Below are 13296 nucleotides of genomic sequence, written 5' to 3'. Positions count from 1 at the left end.
GGTATGGCACTGAATAAGTAATTAGTTTTAGGTAAGATTGTCATTTTTATTATGCTAGCTCACAGGACAATTAATTTTTTTTCCAATTGTTTAGATCTAGTTTTATTTGTGTGAAGTGTTTTGTAGTTGTGTTGATATAATTTCTGAGTTCGTCTTGACACATAGATTCCCAAATATTTTATATTAACTAGAGTGATTTTATTTTATTTTATTTTTTAGGTAAAGGGACAATACAATTTATCAAAAAGAATAAATGGAAAAGAATATAAAAAGGGGAAGGGAGGAAGGTTTTGTTACCAACAATCAAATGATCCTATGCATCTGCAATTATCAAAACTATTTAATACTCGAATAATAGGAAAAAAAAGATGAATAGAACTGAATGAATAATCCAAGATGATAGCTAAAGTCATATAAGAGATTTTGGTGTGATTGTTCAATCATTTCCAACTCTTGGTGACTCTATTTGGGGTTTTCTTTTTTCTTTTTTTTTAGCTTTCATTTATTTATTTTTAATTTTTTAAATTTAAATTTTTTATTTTTGGTTACAATACTCACTTTACTTCCCTCCCTCCCCTCCACCCACCCTTCCCACAGTCAACATGCAATTTCATTGGGTATTACTTGTGTCCTTGATCAGAACCTATTTCCATGTTGTTGTTTGCACTAGGATGTTCATTTAGAGTCTACATCCTGAACCATATCCCTTCAACCATGTATTCAAGCAGTTGTTTTTCTTTGGAGTTTTTACTCCCATAGTGTTTCCTCTGAATGTGGATAGTGGTTTTTCTTGTAGATTCCTCCAAGTGGTTCAGGATCACTGTATCGCCACTAATGGAGAAGTCCATAACATTTGATTGTACCACAGTGTAACGGTCTCTGTGTACAATGTTCTCCTGGTTCTGCTCCTCTCACTCGGTATCAATTCCTGGAGGTTGTTCCAGTTCCCATGGAATTCCTCCACTTTATTATTCCTTTGAGCACAATAGTATTCCATCACCAACAGGCACCACAATTTGTTCAGCCATTCCCCAGTTGAAGGACATCCCCTCATTTTCCAATTTTTAGCCACCACAAAGAGCGCAGCTATGAATATTTTTGTACATGTCTTTTTCCTTATTATCTCTTTCAGGTACAAACCCAGCAGTGCTATGGCTGGATCAAAGGGCAGACAGTCTTTTATCACCCTTTGGGCATAGTTCCAAATTGCCCTCCAGAATGGTTGGATCAATTCACAACTCCACCAGCAATGCATTAATATCCCGATTTTGCCACACCCCCTCCAGCATTCATTACTTTCCTTTGCTGTTGTGTTAGTCAATCTGTTAGTTGTGAGGTGATACCTCAGAGTTGTTTTGATTTGCATTTCTCTGATTATTAGAGATTTAGAGCAGTTTTTCATGTGCTTATTAATAGTTTTGATTTCTTTAACTGAAAATTGCCTATTCATGTCAATTGCCCATTTATCAATTAGAGAATGGTTTGATTTTTTGTACAATTGGTTTAGTTCTTATAAATTTGAGTAAATAGACCTTTGTCAGAGGTTTTTGTAATGAAGATTCCATGCCTTTCAGTCCTTCAATGTAGATGCAGCCTGATACTGTGTTATCCTTACTGTGGTTCCGTGGCATCTGAATGAGTTTTTCTTGGCAGCTTGTAATATTTTTTCTTTGGTCTTATAGTTTTTGAATTTGGCTATAATATTCCTGGGTGTTGTCAGTTGGGGATTAAGTACAGGAGGTGATCTGTGGATTCTTTCAATCTCTACTTTTCCCTCTTGTTCTAGGATATTTAGGGACAGTTTTTCTGAATAAATTCCTGTAGTATCATGTCTAGGCTTTTTCTTTTGTCATAGTCTTTTGGTAGCCCAATGATTCTTAAATTGTCTCTTCTCGAACGATTTTCTAAATCGTCTGTTTTCTGAATGAGGTGCTTCATATCTTCCTCAATTTTTTTTCTTTCTTTTCATTTTGTTTTATAGTGTCCTGCTACCTTGTGAGGTCACTTCATTCCAGTTGTTATATTCTGGTTCTTAAAGAGTGGATTTCATCCCTGGCTTTTTGGTCATCTTTCTCCTTCTGGTCTGATTTTCTTTGGAAGTCATCTTTCATCTTCTTTGCCTCATCTTCATCTCCTTTGCCTCATTTTCAAGCTGGGTGATTTTGGTTTTCAAGACACAATTTTCTGTTTCCAGATGACTTATCTTAGTTTTTAAGTTCTTTTCCCAATTGTCTTCAGCCTCTCTTAGTTGTGTTGTGAATTGCATTTTGAGTTCTTCCAAAGCCTGTATCCAATTCACTGAGATTTCTGATTTTTCCTTTGTTGATACCTCCCCCTGTTTTGTTCACTCTTTGCTTGTTACCTGTACAGAAGCTGTCTATTTTAATTTCTTTCTTCTTTTTTTGTTGTTTGCTCATATTTACCCCTTCTCTGCTCCCCATATTTGTCTGTGCTTTTCCTCCTCTCATTTTTTGGGTTTGGGGGTTTCTGTCAGTTTCCCCTCTTGGAGCTTTGACAGAAGGTCTCTCCCTGCAGTCTGTGGGAGAGGGGTGTTGTAGTTTGAGCTTCCCTGTCCTCTGGAAGCTTTTGATTGGATTAAATTAAAGTCCAGAAGTCTGTGAGGGAGAGTTGTTGGAGTTTGGCCTTCCCTGACCTCTAAAGACTTTTGATGGGATTAATCCCATCAAGTTCAGCTGGGTTGGGCTGGATGTGCCCTGAGGCCAAAACCTCCCTGAAGGCTAGAGCAAAATGGAGTGTCTTTGTAGCTCTGTCTAGGCTGCCAGCTCTGTGCTCCCTCTCCAACTCCTTCCCCACCACCTGTGTTTGACACTCTGAGCCTGGCACAGACCTGACCTCAAGATACACCCCCCAGACCAGTGCCTTTGCCTGCCCAGAGGTTCCCACTGCTGCTGGAGGCTTACTGCTCTAGGCAGGAAGAGGGGTCCTGGGACCTTCCTTCTGCCTTCCCCTTAAACCTGAGTGTTCTTGGATTCCAGCTTTTGGGGGCTGTACCTTTTGGATTGAGTCCAGCAGGAGGGTTCCTTGGCTCTGCCTTGTTGTTAGGTTTGATTTTCAGTCTCTTAGGAGCAGTCAGTTTGTGATCAGTAAGGAAGGTTTTTCAGAGGTCTGAACTTCTGCTGCTTCTAAGCCACCATCTTGACTCCCCCTAGAGTGATTTTAAATGAAGTTTATCTTTCTAACTCTTTTTTACAGAACAAGTCTTTACTTTTTAAATTGCTTCACACTGTCAAATGACAGGAACAGAAAATATATTTACCCCCTTCCCTTTATTCCCCCAGGAATAGCGAACAAGTGCTGCCACAACCCAATCTGTACAACAGATAAATAAAGGCTTGATCTAACTTCAATAGTCTGCTTGGAAACAAAAAAAAATAAATAAATAAAGAGAGGAAATAGACCTTACCCAGATCCTTCCAGGACTCATTTTAGTCAGAGGAGGTCTTTAACCTCCTTCTCCCATCCTGAACCCCCAGTGGGATACTTAGATATGACTCAAGGAGTGACAATGGCTGCAATGGGTTGAATGGAAGCTAGGAAGGACTTCACAAATGTTGAAAACAATACACACCAGTAAAGAAATGGAGAAAAAAAATGCTAAATGGAGCCATAACCCAGCTGAAGTTCTTCTCCAGGCAGAGAAGAGTCATGGGAAGAATTGTAAAGATAAAAATGTTCCTTTTTGAGATGTCAGCAGGGCAAGCACCAACCCAGGGCCCCAGGGGAGAGAGGGGGCAGGGCAGGGCAATACCAAACAGAACCCTGCCACATACTGTGGGACCTAACATGCAGCCCACTCTGGCCCTGCCCCCAGAATACTTCTTCTTGGACATCATCACTTGGACATTAAGGAAATGGGTAGGGCTCCCCAACCCCCAGGCAACTTGCAGGGAGGCCTGTGAGCAAGCTATGTTACACCTGGGCCACAGGGCAGCTATGGTCCACCTTGGACAGATGACAGGAGCAGGAGCACCAAGAAGAAGCCCAAAAAGCAGGGCAGCCTCTTCCAAAGCACAGAGCTCCTTGGGGATGAGGATGTGGGTCAGGTCATTGGTAAAGCGTGAGATTTCATGGGTGACACACAGGAAGACAAAGTTGCCAGTGGTGATTTTGAGCACTCAGGGCCTGGGGATGAGCAACAATATGTCCCTGGTGTCTATGGCCAGCCAGATGTGATACTGGCCGATGAAGAGCTCTAATGGGATATTCCCAAACCAAGTGAAGAAGGAGCTGTACACTGAATGGATATAGGCTGGGCTGTTTTTGATGAGGATAAAGGTCAGAATCTGCAAGACAGACACAGCAGGATGGAGGTCATTGCACTCAGCTTTGGTCTTACAGCTGCTGGACCAGTTGTAGTAGGTCAAGAAAGAAACCACAGAAGCAAACAGAAGCACATTGGTCATCCTGCTGGGGAGCAGAGGCTCCCCCTTCCTGTCAGACAACACCTGGTGCTTCAGCAAGACCAGGCAAACAAACGCAAACAGCATCCCATGAAACACAACATAGTGGTCTAATTTCCACCAGAACTACCATTCTTAGACATTTTTGTTCAATGCAAAACACTTAGACAATGGTCAAAGAGAAAAGGTCTTCTAAAACACCCTCTGAGAATAGGTCAGGAAGCAGATACTAAGGAGCAAGGAAGCGAGTCTCACAGGAAGCCCAAGTGCCATAAGCAACTTCCATTTGCTTTTTCAGAGGCTCAAGGCTGTCCAAACATGTTGGAGATATCATTCAAACTCAGGTCTCCCTGACTCTTGGAGCTGCCCATTCAATCACCGATGGCCAGGCTAAGTGCCAGGCCAGAAGCTGGATAGAGTGCAAAGACCCTCTGACCTCTATGACCACCAGGCCTAGTCACTGAACCCCTCTCTCAGCCTCAGTTTTTTTTATCCGTAAAACAAGGGCTGAGAGGAAGCAATGAGATAACCCATGCCAAAGACTTGCCATCGAAATGGTCTCTGCATTTTCAAACAAGTTCAAATGCTTGCCCTAAACCCTTGGCCCACCCTGAGCCCAGAGACCTCCCAAACCAGTGGGCCATGACCATTTTCAACTCCAAGACACAGGATGGCCAGCAAAGTGGTCTGAGAACAGGGAGTCTGTGGGGGTGCTCCAGGGCTACCCCCTTCCCTTCCATGGGCTCCCAGATGCCCTCCTTAAACTGGGCTGAGTGGGGATCTTCAGGGACCTCCTTCTCCTCTGAGCTCTCAAAGGCTCCCTCCCCAGGGGCAGCCCAAAAAGGATGGGGTTTGCCCCCAGAAATAGACAAAGCTGTAGGTTGGAAACTCACAAACAAGGTCCAGGCCAACCAGAATGATTGCACCCATTATATGGAGCCTTGACCAAGGCCCCTTGCACCTGGTGGTCATGCGTCTATTGTCACTGAGAAGGTATTCATAGACAGGATCTGCACATGAAATGAAGCATTTTTAGGGCTCTAAAGCCTTCTTCCCTAGAAAAGAGTCAGGAATGTGTGGGGGACAGAAGTGGGCAAGAGGGTCTAGAAGGGGGATTGAGAGCCTTTCCTTGTCTGGCTCCAGAGGACAGACCAGGGCATATGGGGCAAGAGGAGGCAGGTTTCAGAGGCTTGGCAGAAGAGGCTTCTGAACAGCCAGAGATGGCTCAAAGTAGAAGGGCTCCCTTTCTTTGGGAGTCTACAGGGAGAGTCAGGACCACCTCTTGAGGATATTCCTTTGGTGTGTGGGTTGGACAAGATAATGGCCACTTTCCAAATGTGGGACCCCATGCTCTTCCCATTTAATAAAATGATGCCCCAGAGCCTAAAAAGAAGAGCGGCCCCAAAATGTTTTCTGCCAAAGGACTCCCAATCTCCAGGGTCCCACTTGGACTAGACGGGGAAAAAAAGGGCACTGAGGGGCTTTCTGTCTTCTTCACTCCATGTCAGCCCCTCTTACACAGAGTGACTGGGCTGCCCCATCTGGAGGCCCACATTTCTGGCTTCAGTTACTTGAGGGGGCAAGTTTAACCCAGTGTGCATTTTCATCACACAACATCCTTTTCCATTTAAACTAGATCTGGTAAGAAAAACCTCTGAAAAAGGTCTAATTACTCAAATTTATAAAGAGCTAAATCAATTCTATAAAGAATCAAGTCATTTCCCAATTGATAAACCGGCAAGGGACATGAATAGGCAATTTTCAGACAAAGAAATCAAAACTATTAATAAGCACCTGAAAAGTGTTCTCAATCTCCCATACTTAGAGAAATACAAATGAAAATACCTCTGAGGTATCACCTCACACCTAGCAGATTGGCTAACATGACAGCAAAGGAAAGTTGGAGGGGATGTAGCAAAATTGGGACAATAATACATTGCTGGTGGAGTTGTGAATTGATCCAACCATTCTGGAGGGCAATTTGGAACTATGCCCAAAGGACAGTAAAAGACTGTCTGCCCTTTGATCCAGACATAGCACTGCTGGGTTTGTACCCCAAAGAGATAATAAGGAAAAAATGACTTGTACAAAAATATTTATAACTGCACTCTTTGTGGTGACAAAAAAAATGGAAAATTAGGGAGTGCCCTTCCATTCACGAATGGCTGAACAAATTGTGGTATCTGTTGGTGATGGAATACTATTGTGCTGAAAGGAATAATGAACTGGAGGGATTCTATGGGGACTGGAAGGATCTCCAGGAACTGATGCAGAGTGAAAGGAGCAGAACCAGGAGAACATTGTACACAGAGACTGATACACTGTGGTACAATCAAATGTAACAGACTTCTCTACCAGCAGCAATGCAATGATACAAGACAATTCTGAGGGACTTATGAGAAAGAGTACTATCCACATCCATAGGAAGAACTGTAGGAGGAGAAACACTGAAGAAAAACATATGATTGATCACATGGTTCAATGGCGATATGACTGAGAATGGAGAACCTAAGTGATCACTCTATTGCAAATATTAATCATATGGAAATAGGTCTTGATCAATGACACATGTAAAATCCAGTGGAATTGAGTGTGGGCTATGGGAGGGGCTTGGGGAGAGAGGAGGGAAAGAATATGAGTCTTGTAACCATGAAAAAAATATTCAAAACTAATTAATTAAATAAAAATTTTAAAAATAGGAACAATAATAAATAAATAAACAAACAAACTAGATCTGGGTAAATTAGTCCCTTACCTTGTAAAATCCAATAAACATCACTCATCTTTGCTATTTTCTAAAAAATGGTACAAGAGAAGTGATGTTGGTCTTATAGTAGAGAAAGGCTTCATCACTGCCATTGTGGGTCTTGATGGACCACAAAAATGAGGGCAGCTGCTCACCATGGTGGCTCCTTCTACAACCACATGGGGTTTTCCAGAAGGTTCTTTGGTCCACATTTTGATACACTATTTCATGGGAGCATTGACTTCAGGTGCCACAGGAAATCCGTTTTAAGTGATGCAATTTTGTCTTCGAATAGAATGTTTTCATCCTTATTTCCTTCTTCTCTGAATTGAGAATTAATTATTTTTATGAAAGAATAAAATAACTGACGATTTCTGGAGTCTCCAATGAAGGTGATATGTTTATGAGGCAGTTCTTTGCTTCTCTGACTTTATATTTATGCATCATACAGCTGTGAAGCTGCCAAACCTTCTCTCCAAGAAGTCTGCTGCTCAAAAGAAGCTATTCACAGGAATCATGGCCCTGGTAGTGTCATGGAGCCATGTGGCTGATGGCCAGCAGGAGCACAGAGGCCAGTGCAAGTCCCTTGGCACTGCTCATGCTGGAGTACTAGTTAATTTCACGCTGCTATGGGTGCCTGTACACCAGTGCCACCATCTTGGATCCTCCATGACAACCACTGGTGGAGACAGGAACAGAGCCCTACATCCAGGCCACCAGGCAGGAGTGGCATCTGGGCCCCGCCTTCAGTGGCTCAGCTGTCCATTGGTAGCCACTGCCAGGGCTGCAAACACTGAGATCCACACTGGGAACTCTGCCTCTACCAGGGGTTCTTATCTTTTTAACTCTTGTTGCTGATGTTTTATTGGAAATAAATAGAAATGCTAATGATTTATGTGGATTTGTTTTGTATCCTACAACTTTGCTAAAATTATTCATTATTTTCACCAGCTTTTTAGTTGATTTTATCTGGTTCCCTAAGTATACCATCATATCATCTGCAAAGACTAATAGTTTAGTTCCTTCACTGCCTACTTTAATCCCTTCAGTTTCTTTTTCTTCTCTAATTGCTACAACTAGCATTTTGAATATCAGTATTAAGCATAAATTTACCAAGTAGAAAAGATTTTTAAAGAAATTAAATGGGTTATAGGAGGAAATAGATAATAAAATTATACTAATGGGGAACCTCAGAGTTCCCTTCACAAAACTAGATAAATCTAAATAAAAAGAAATTAAGGTGGTGAAAAAAATATTAGAAAAGTTAAATATGATTAACCCTTGGAGAAAGTTAAGTAGGAAGAGAAAATAATACAATTTTTCTTAAGCAGTCAGTGGCACTTGTATGCACACAAAAAAATGACCATATGTTAGGGCATAAAATGTTCACTATCAAATGTAGAAAAGCAGAAATATTGAATGCATTCTTTTCAGATAATGCAATAAAAGTAACTTAAATAAAGGCTCATGGAAAGAAAGATTAAGAATTAATTATAAACATAATTCTAGTGAGTAATTAGGTCAAAAGATAAATCATAAAAACAATCAACAATTTTATTAAAAATGGCACGATAACATGCCAAAACTTAAGGGATAAAGAATAAAAATAAAATAGAAAAAGCAGATTAACAAATTGCATATGCAACTAAAAAAAAAAACTTCAAAAGAACTAATTAAAAATCTTCAATTAGGGGGCAGCTGGGTGGCTCAGTGGATTGAGTCAGGCCTAGTGATGGGAGGTCCTAGGTTCAAATCTGGACTGACACACTTCCTAACTGTGTGGCCCTGGGCAAGTCACTTAACCCCCATTGCCTAGCCCTTACCATTCTTCTGCCTTGGAGCCAATACACAATATTGACTCCAAGATGGAAGATAAGGGTTTAAAAAAATCTTCAATTAAACACAAAACTGGAAACCCTGTAAATCAAAGCTGAGATTATTAAAATTCAAATAATTTTGCTAATAAATAAAACTAAAAAAACTGCTTTTATGGAAAAAAATAAAATAGATGAGCCACAAGTTAATTTTTTTCTACTATATGCTATATATACTATATGCTATAAGGAAATAATGAGAAGATTGATTTCAGAAAAAAAAAAAACTTGGAAAGACCTACATTAACTGATGCAGAGTGAAGAGGGTGTAATCAGGAGAATGTTGTACAATAAAACAGCCATATTATACTAGAAACATTTATGAACGACTTAGCTATTCTTTTCAATACAGTGGTCCAAGACAATTTTTGAGGACTCATGATGAAAAATGCCATCTAAATCTAGAGAAAGAATGAAAGAAGTCTGAATGCAGTCTGAGACATTCTATAATTTACTTAATTTCTTCATTTTTATTTTGTTTGTTTAAATTCTCTCATAAAATGACTAATGCAGAAAATGTTTTATACTATTATGTATGAAAAATATATATTAGAATACTTGCCTTCTGGGGAGCAGTGGGCAAGAATTTCTCTCAATCTTTAAAAAAAAGTTAATTTTTCTCTATGTAATTGAGGAATAAAATAAATATTATTTGTCTGAAGGAAATTTTTCTCTCTCCTTTCTCACTCACTTGACATCATCTCCTGTTGACCTGGAGGAGTGAATTGAGTTACAAGGATAGAGCAACAGCCTGAAAAAGGCAACTAAGAATCACAAGATAGGAAGCAGAGCTTGGTCCCCTGCACTATCCCCTGGACAGCCCAGGTAAAGTTGAAAACTGTTGTTGGCTCCTGAGACTTCTAGTATGAGACTTAGTGGGCAGATAATAGGCTTGATTAACTGAGGCAACAGTGAATGTTGCTCTCTTCACTTCCATGACCTTGGTTGATGTCTCTCCTCGTTTAGTATGGTTAGTGGCCTCATGGTGGCATGAGGATATCCAGATAAATGAAGTCATAAGGAAGTTTATAAAGTTTCTAAATATATATGTGTGTGTGTATATATATATATACATGTATATATATATATATATATAAACTATTACATTTAAATTGACCAAGAAGAAATGTTATTTTTCCTGATTCTAAGTCCAATTACTTTTAAACTAAATCATACTGCTTACCTACAAAATGGGTCATCCTAACTGGGAATTAGAATATGAAAGTTCAAATCCTGCTTTGGTCACTTTTTAATTTTTGTTTTTTATTCAAGTCAGGCAGTGTTTTTAAGGTTCCAATTTTTCATCTAAAATTAGAATTATAATGCTTTTGTTATCTATATTATAAATGTGCTGTGAAGTCCAATTTAGATTACATATGTAGATATATATTCTTGTATAGTGGTAAATAAATATATGTCATTTTAAGACATAGTGTATTTAATATTCATATTTATTTTCCCCACCCCATCTCTTTACTTATATTACTGATCTCTACTCTTCATGGAATAGCTTATTTCTCTCTCACAATTACACATTTTTCAAGAAAAAGATATGTTGTTTATTCACAGAATATTTTCTTCTCATACTGTTTGTTAGATGACTTTCCTACATTTTTCCATTCTCATTTCACAACTAATTCTTAATGATTTTGTAGGTGAATTCATGGAAAAATTCTCTGTACCCATGCTATATGGAATAAGGCATCATTCCCAATAACCATAAATTAGTTCCACAGATTCCTCTAATACAATAGTAGAGAAGCCTCTTCCTTTCTCTCCTTAATATTTATAAATAAGAGAAGTCCTAAGACCAGGTAACAGATCTACTTAATAACTGATTCAGCTTGCCTGTTTGCTTTGTAACTGCAAACAAAAGAATGTAATGAGAATTAGCATTTTGGGACCTAAGTAGAAGTATCAAAATATCAGTAGCCAGGTGAAGGAATGTAGATGTATCTTACAAGATAATAACATTTCATTTCAAGCCCTTATGTCTATCCTGTTTTTCTTTGCTTAGTATAGCAATCCTTACCACCATCCCTTACATTTCCCAAAATGGAAAGGGGGAGCCTTTTATATAGGGAAGTGAGAAGAATTAAATGAAGATCAATACCAGATAAATCAAGATCAGGGTGGGGATTTTCACTGTCTTCTGGATCATAACTTAAAATGAAGAAATAATTGACCCTTGGTCAGTGATGATATACCTTGTCATATAAATAAAGTCAGATCCAAACAATTAGAAAATATTAATTTTTCAAGGATAAGTTGAGTCAATATAATAAAAATGAAAATACTAAAGTTAATTTAATAAAATTTTAAAAATTATCTTATAGAATCATAAAAAGGATAACAAAATTCATCTTGAAGAACAAAAGTTCAAAAATATCAAGAGAATTAAAGAAAAAATGTGAAATGTTTCTTAATTTTATATATATGGTCTTTTTTTGGTCAAATGATGCTTTCTCTAATAAGGGAAAAAGGGAATTTGTTGGGTATTTTAATGTAGTGTAATATAAGGTCAAGGAGAGAATGGAGTCTCCCTTGCTGGGTCAGGACCAGAGTGAGGTAGGGGTGGAATGGAGTCAGGTATAAAGAGAAAAGGGATAGATTGATTTCCCACTCTTCTCCCTAGCAAATCCCACTCTGACTGCCTTCCAGATCACAAACTTCTGTTCCCTCTCTTAGTTGAAACAATTATGATATTAACAAGCAGCTTCTCCCTCTCTGAGGAGAGAAATGTAACTTTCCTCCCCCCAATCTCCGAAAGCCTCCTTCCTTTCTTAGATACTATGAAGCCAGTCTCTTGCTCTTAAAAACAGCTGTTTATTCTAAGGGAACAAATAAAGAGGTAGAGTAATTGAATTGAAGAATAAGGTAATGGGAAAGCGGAAATGGGAGGTCCCTAAAGTAACAACCCCTTCTCCCCGAAGTCTGTCAGGATCAAACTTTGCTTGTCTGACCCCATGGGGTCAGTTGTGAAGATGTCTTGACTTTTCTAGCTGCCTTGGCTATTATGATAAATTCAAGGACTTTCAGGGTATTCAAAGGAATTCTTCTTACAGTGAACAGCTTCCAGTTGAAGTCCTATTCACTTAGCTTGTTTCCCCTGGAAATTGGGTCAGGGGTCAGAAGAGGAGAGTGCTGGTTCAGAGATCCGCTCAGGTCCTCCTTCCTGTTAGGCTTCCCAGAAAGAAGTCTCCTCTTCAAAGGTCCAGATTCTCTCACTTCCTTCAGAATTCTCTCTCCTTCCTGCCCTTCCCCCATCCAGCTGGTCCTTCAGCCTGCAATCTGCTTCTCTCTTCCTTCTGACAGGTTGAGTTCAATTCCTCTCTTACAGTATCAAACAACCAAAAGAATAAAAGAAATAAAATGAATGAAATTCTGAAGGCAAAAATTATTCTATGGAGGAACATGGAAAGTAACTTAAGGTCATACCTAGGAATTACTTAGTCAACTCAGAATTTTAAGAAATATGATTTGTGTCAGAAATATTAAAGTAAATTGTGTCATGGGTATTATAGTTCAAAATAAGATGAAATTGACTATGAACATTGGATTTTGTTTTTTGGGGGGAATAAATAGATACTAAATTAGTTTTGTTCCCAAGAAAAATATAATTTAAAAATGAAAGACCACTAATCATAGCTCACGGGATGATTATGAAGAATTATTAATAGGAAAAAGGTTGAAATATTCCAGTCTCCAAACCCTATTTTAATTTTGTTATCTTTTCCATGGAGTTATCTTTAAACTCTGCTAGACTAAACAACAACAAAAAGGTCATTAAAGAATAGAAATACAAATTATTTAGAATAAATAAAATTGAAGAATTCAAATATTAGATTAACTAGAAAGCATAGGGAATATGTTGTCCAACAGTTAGGATATTGTAATATATGACCAGAAGGAGGTCACACACTCACACACTGGGGAACTAGATAGAGTGAGAGAACTGAAGAAATGGAGAGAGGTAAGAGATTGTTCTTCCCCTCTCTTCCCTTTGGGGAAGATAGTATTATTTGTCTTTCTGAGGGACAGAATATGTCTCCTCAGAGATTGGGTTTGGGAGGCAAAGGTTAAGAACTGGAGGAGAAGGTATTAGAGAAATGAACCACTGTCCCCCTTCTTGATCTTAGCTGTTTCTGAGAAGCAGGTAAATTTCCTGCCTCTGGATCCTCCCAATATCCCAACTGCCACCTTTCCCTTTGAGACTTAGTTCACTCCTTAGCCCTGGTCTTGAACTATTCTCCCT

General features: G+C 39.1%; 1 pseudogene; it reads right to left on the bottom strand.

The window, feature by feature from the left end:
* Window positions 1-3952: 3952 nt before the first annotated feature.
* LOC100619556 (N-acetylneuraminate 9-O-acetyltransferase-like) overlaps window positions 3953-13296 on the bottom strand; it is a 33288-nt pseudogene continuing 23944 nt past the window's right edge.

Source organism: Monodelphis domestica, chromosome 6, assembly GCF_027887165.1.
Source record: "Monodelphis domestica isolate mMonDom1 chromosome 6, mMonDom1.pri, whole genome shotgun sequence".
In the NCBI taxonomy this organism is placed as follows: domain Eukaryota; kingdom Metazoa; phylum Chordata; class Mammalia; order Didelphimorphia; family Didelphidae; genus Monodelphis; species Monodelphis domestica.
The sequence above is the reverse complement of the archived record's forward strand: the minus strand, read 5'-3'. Positions and strand labels throughout refer to the sequence as shown.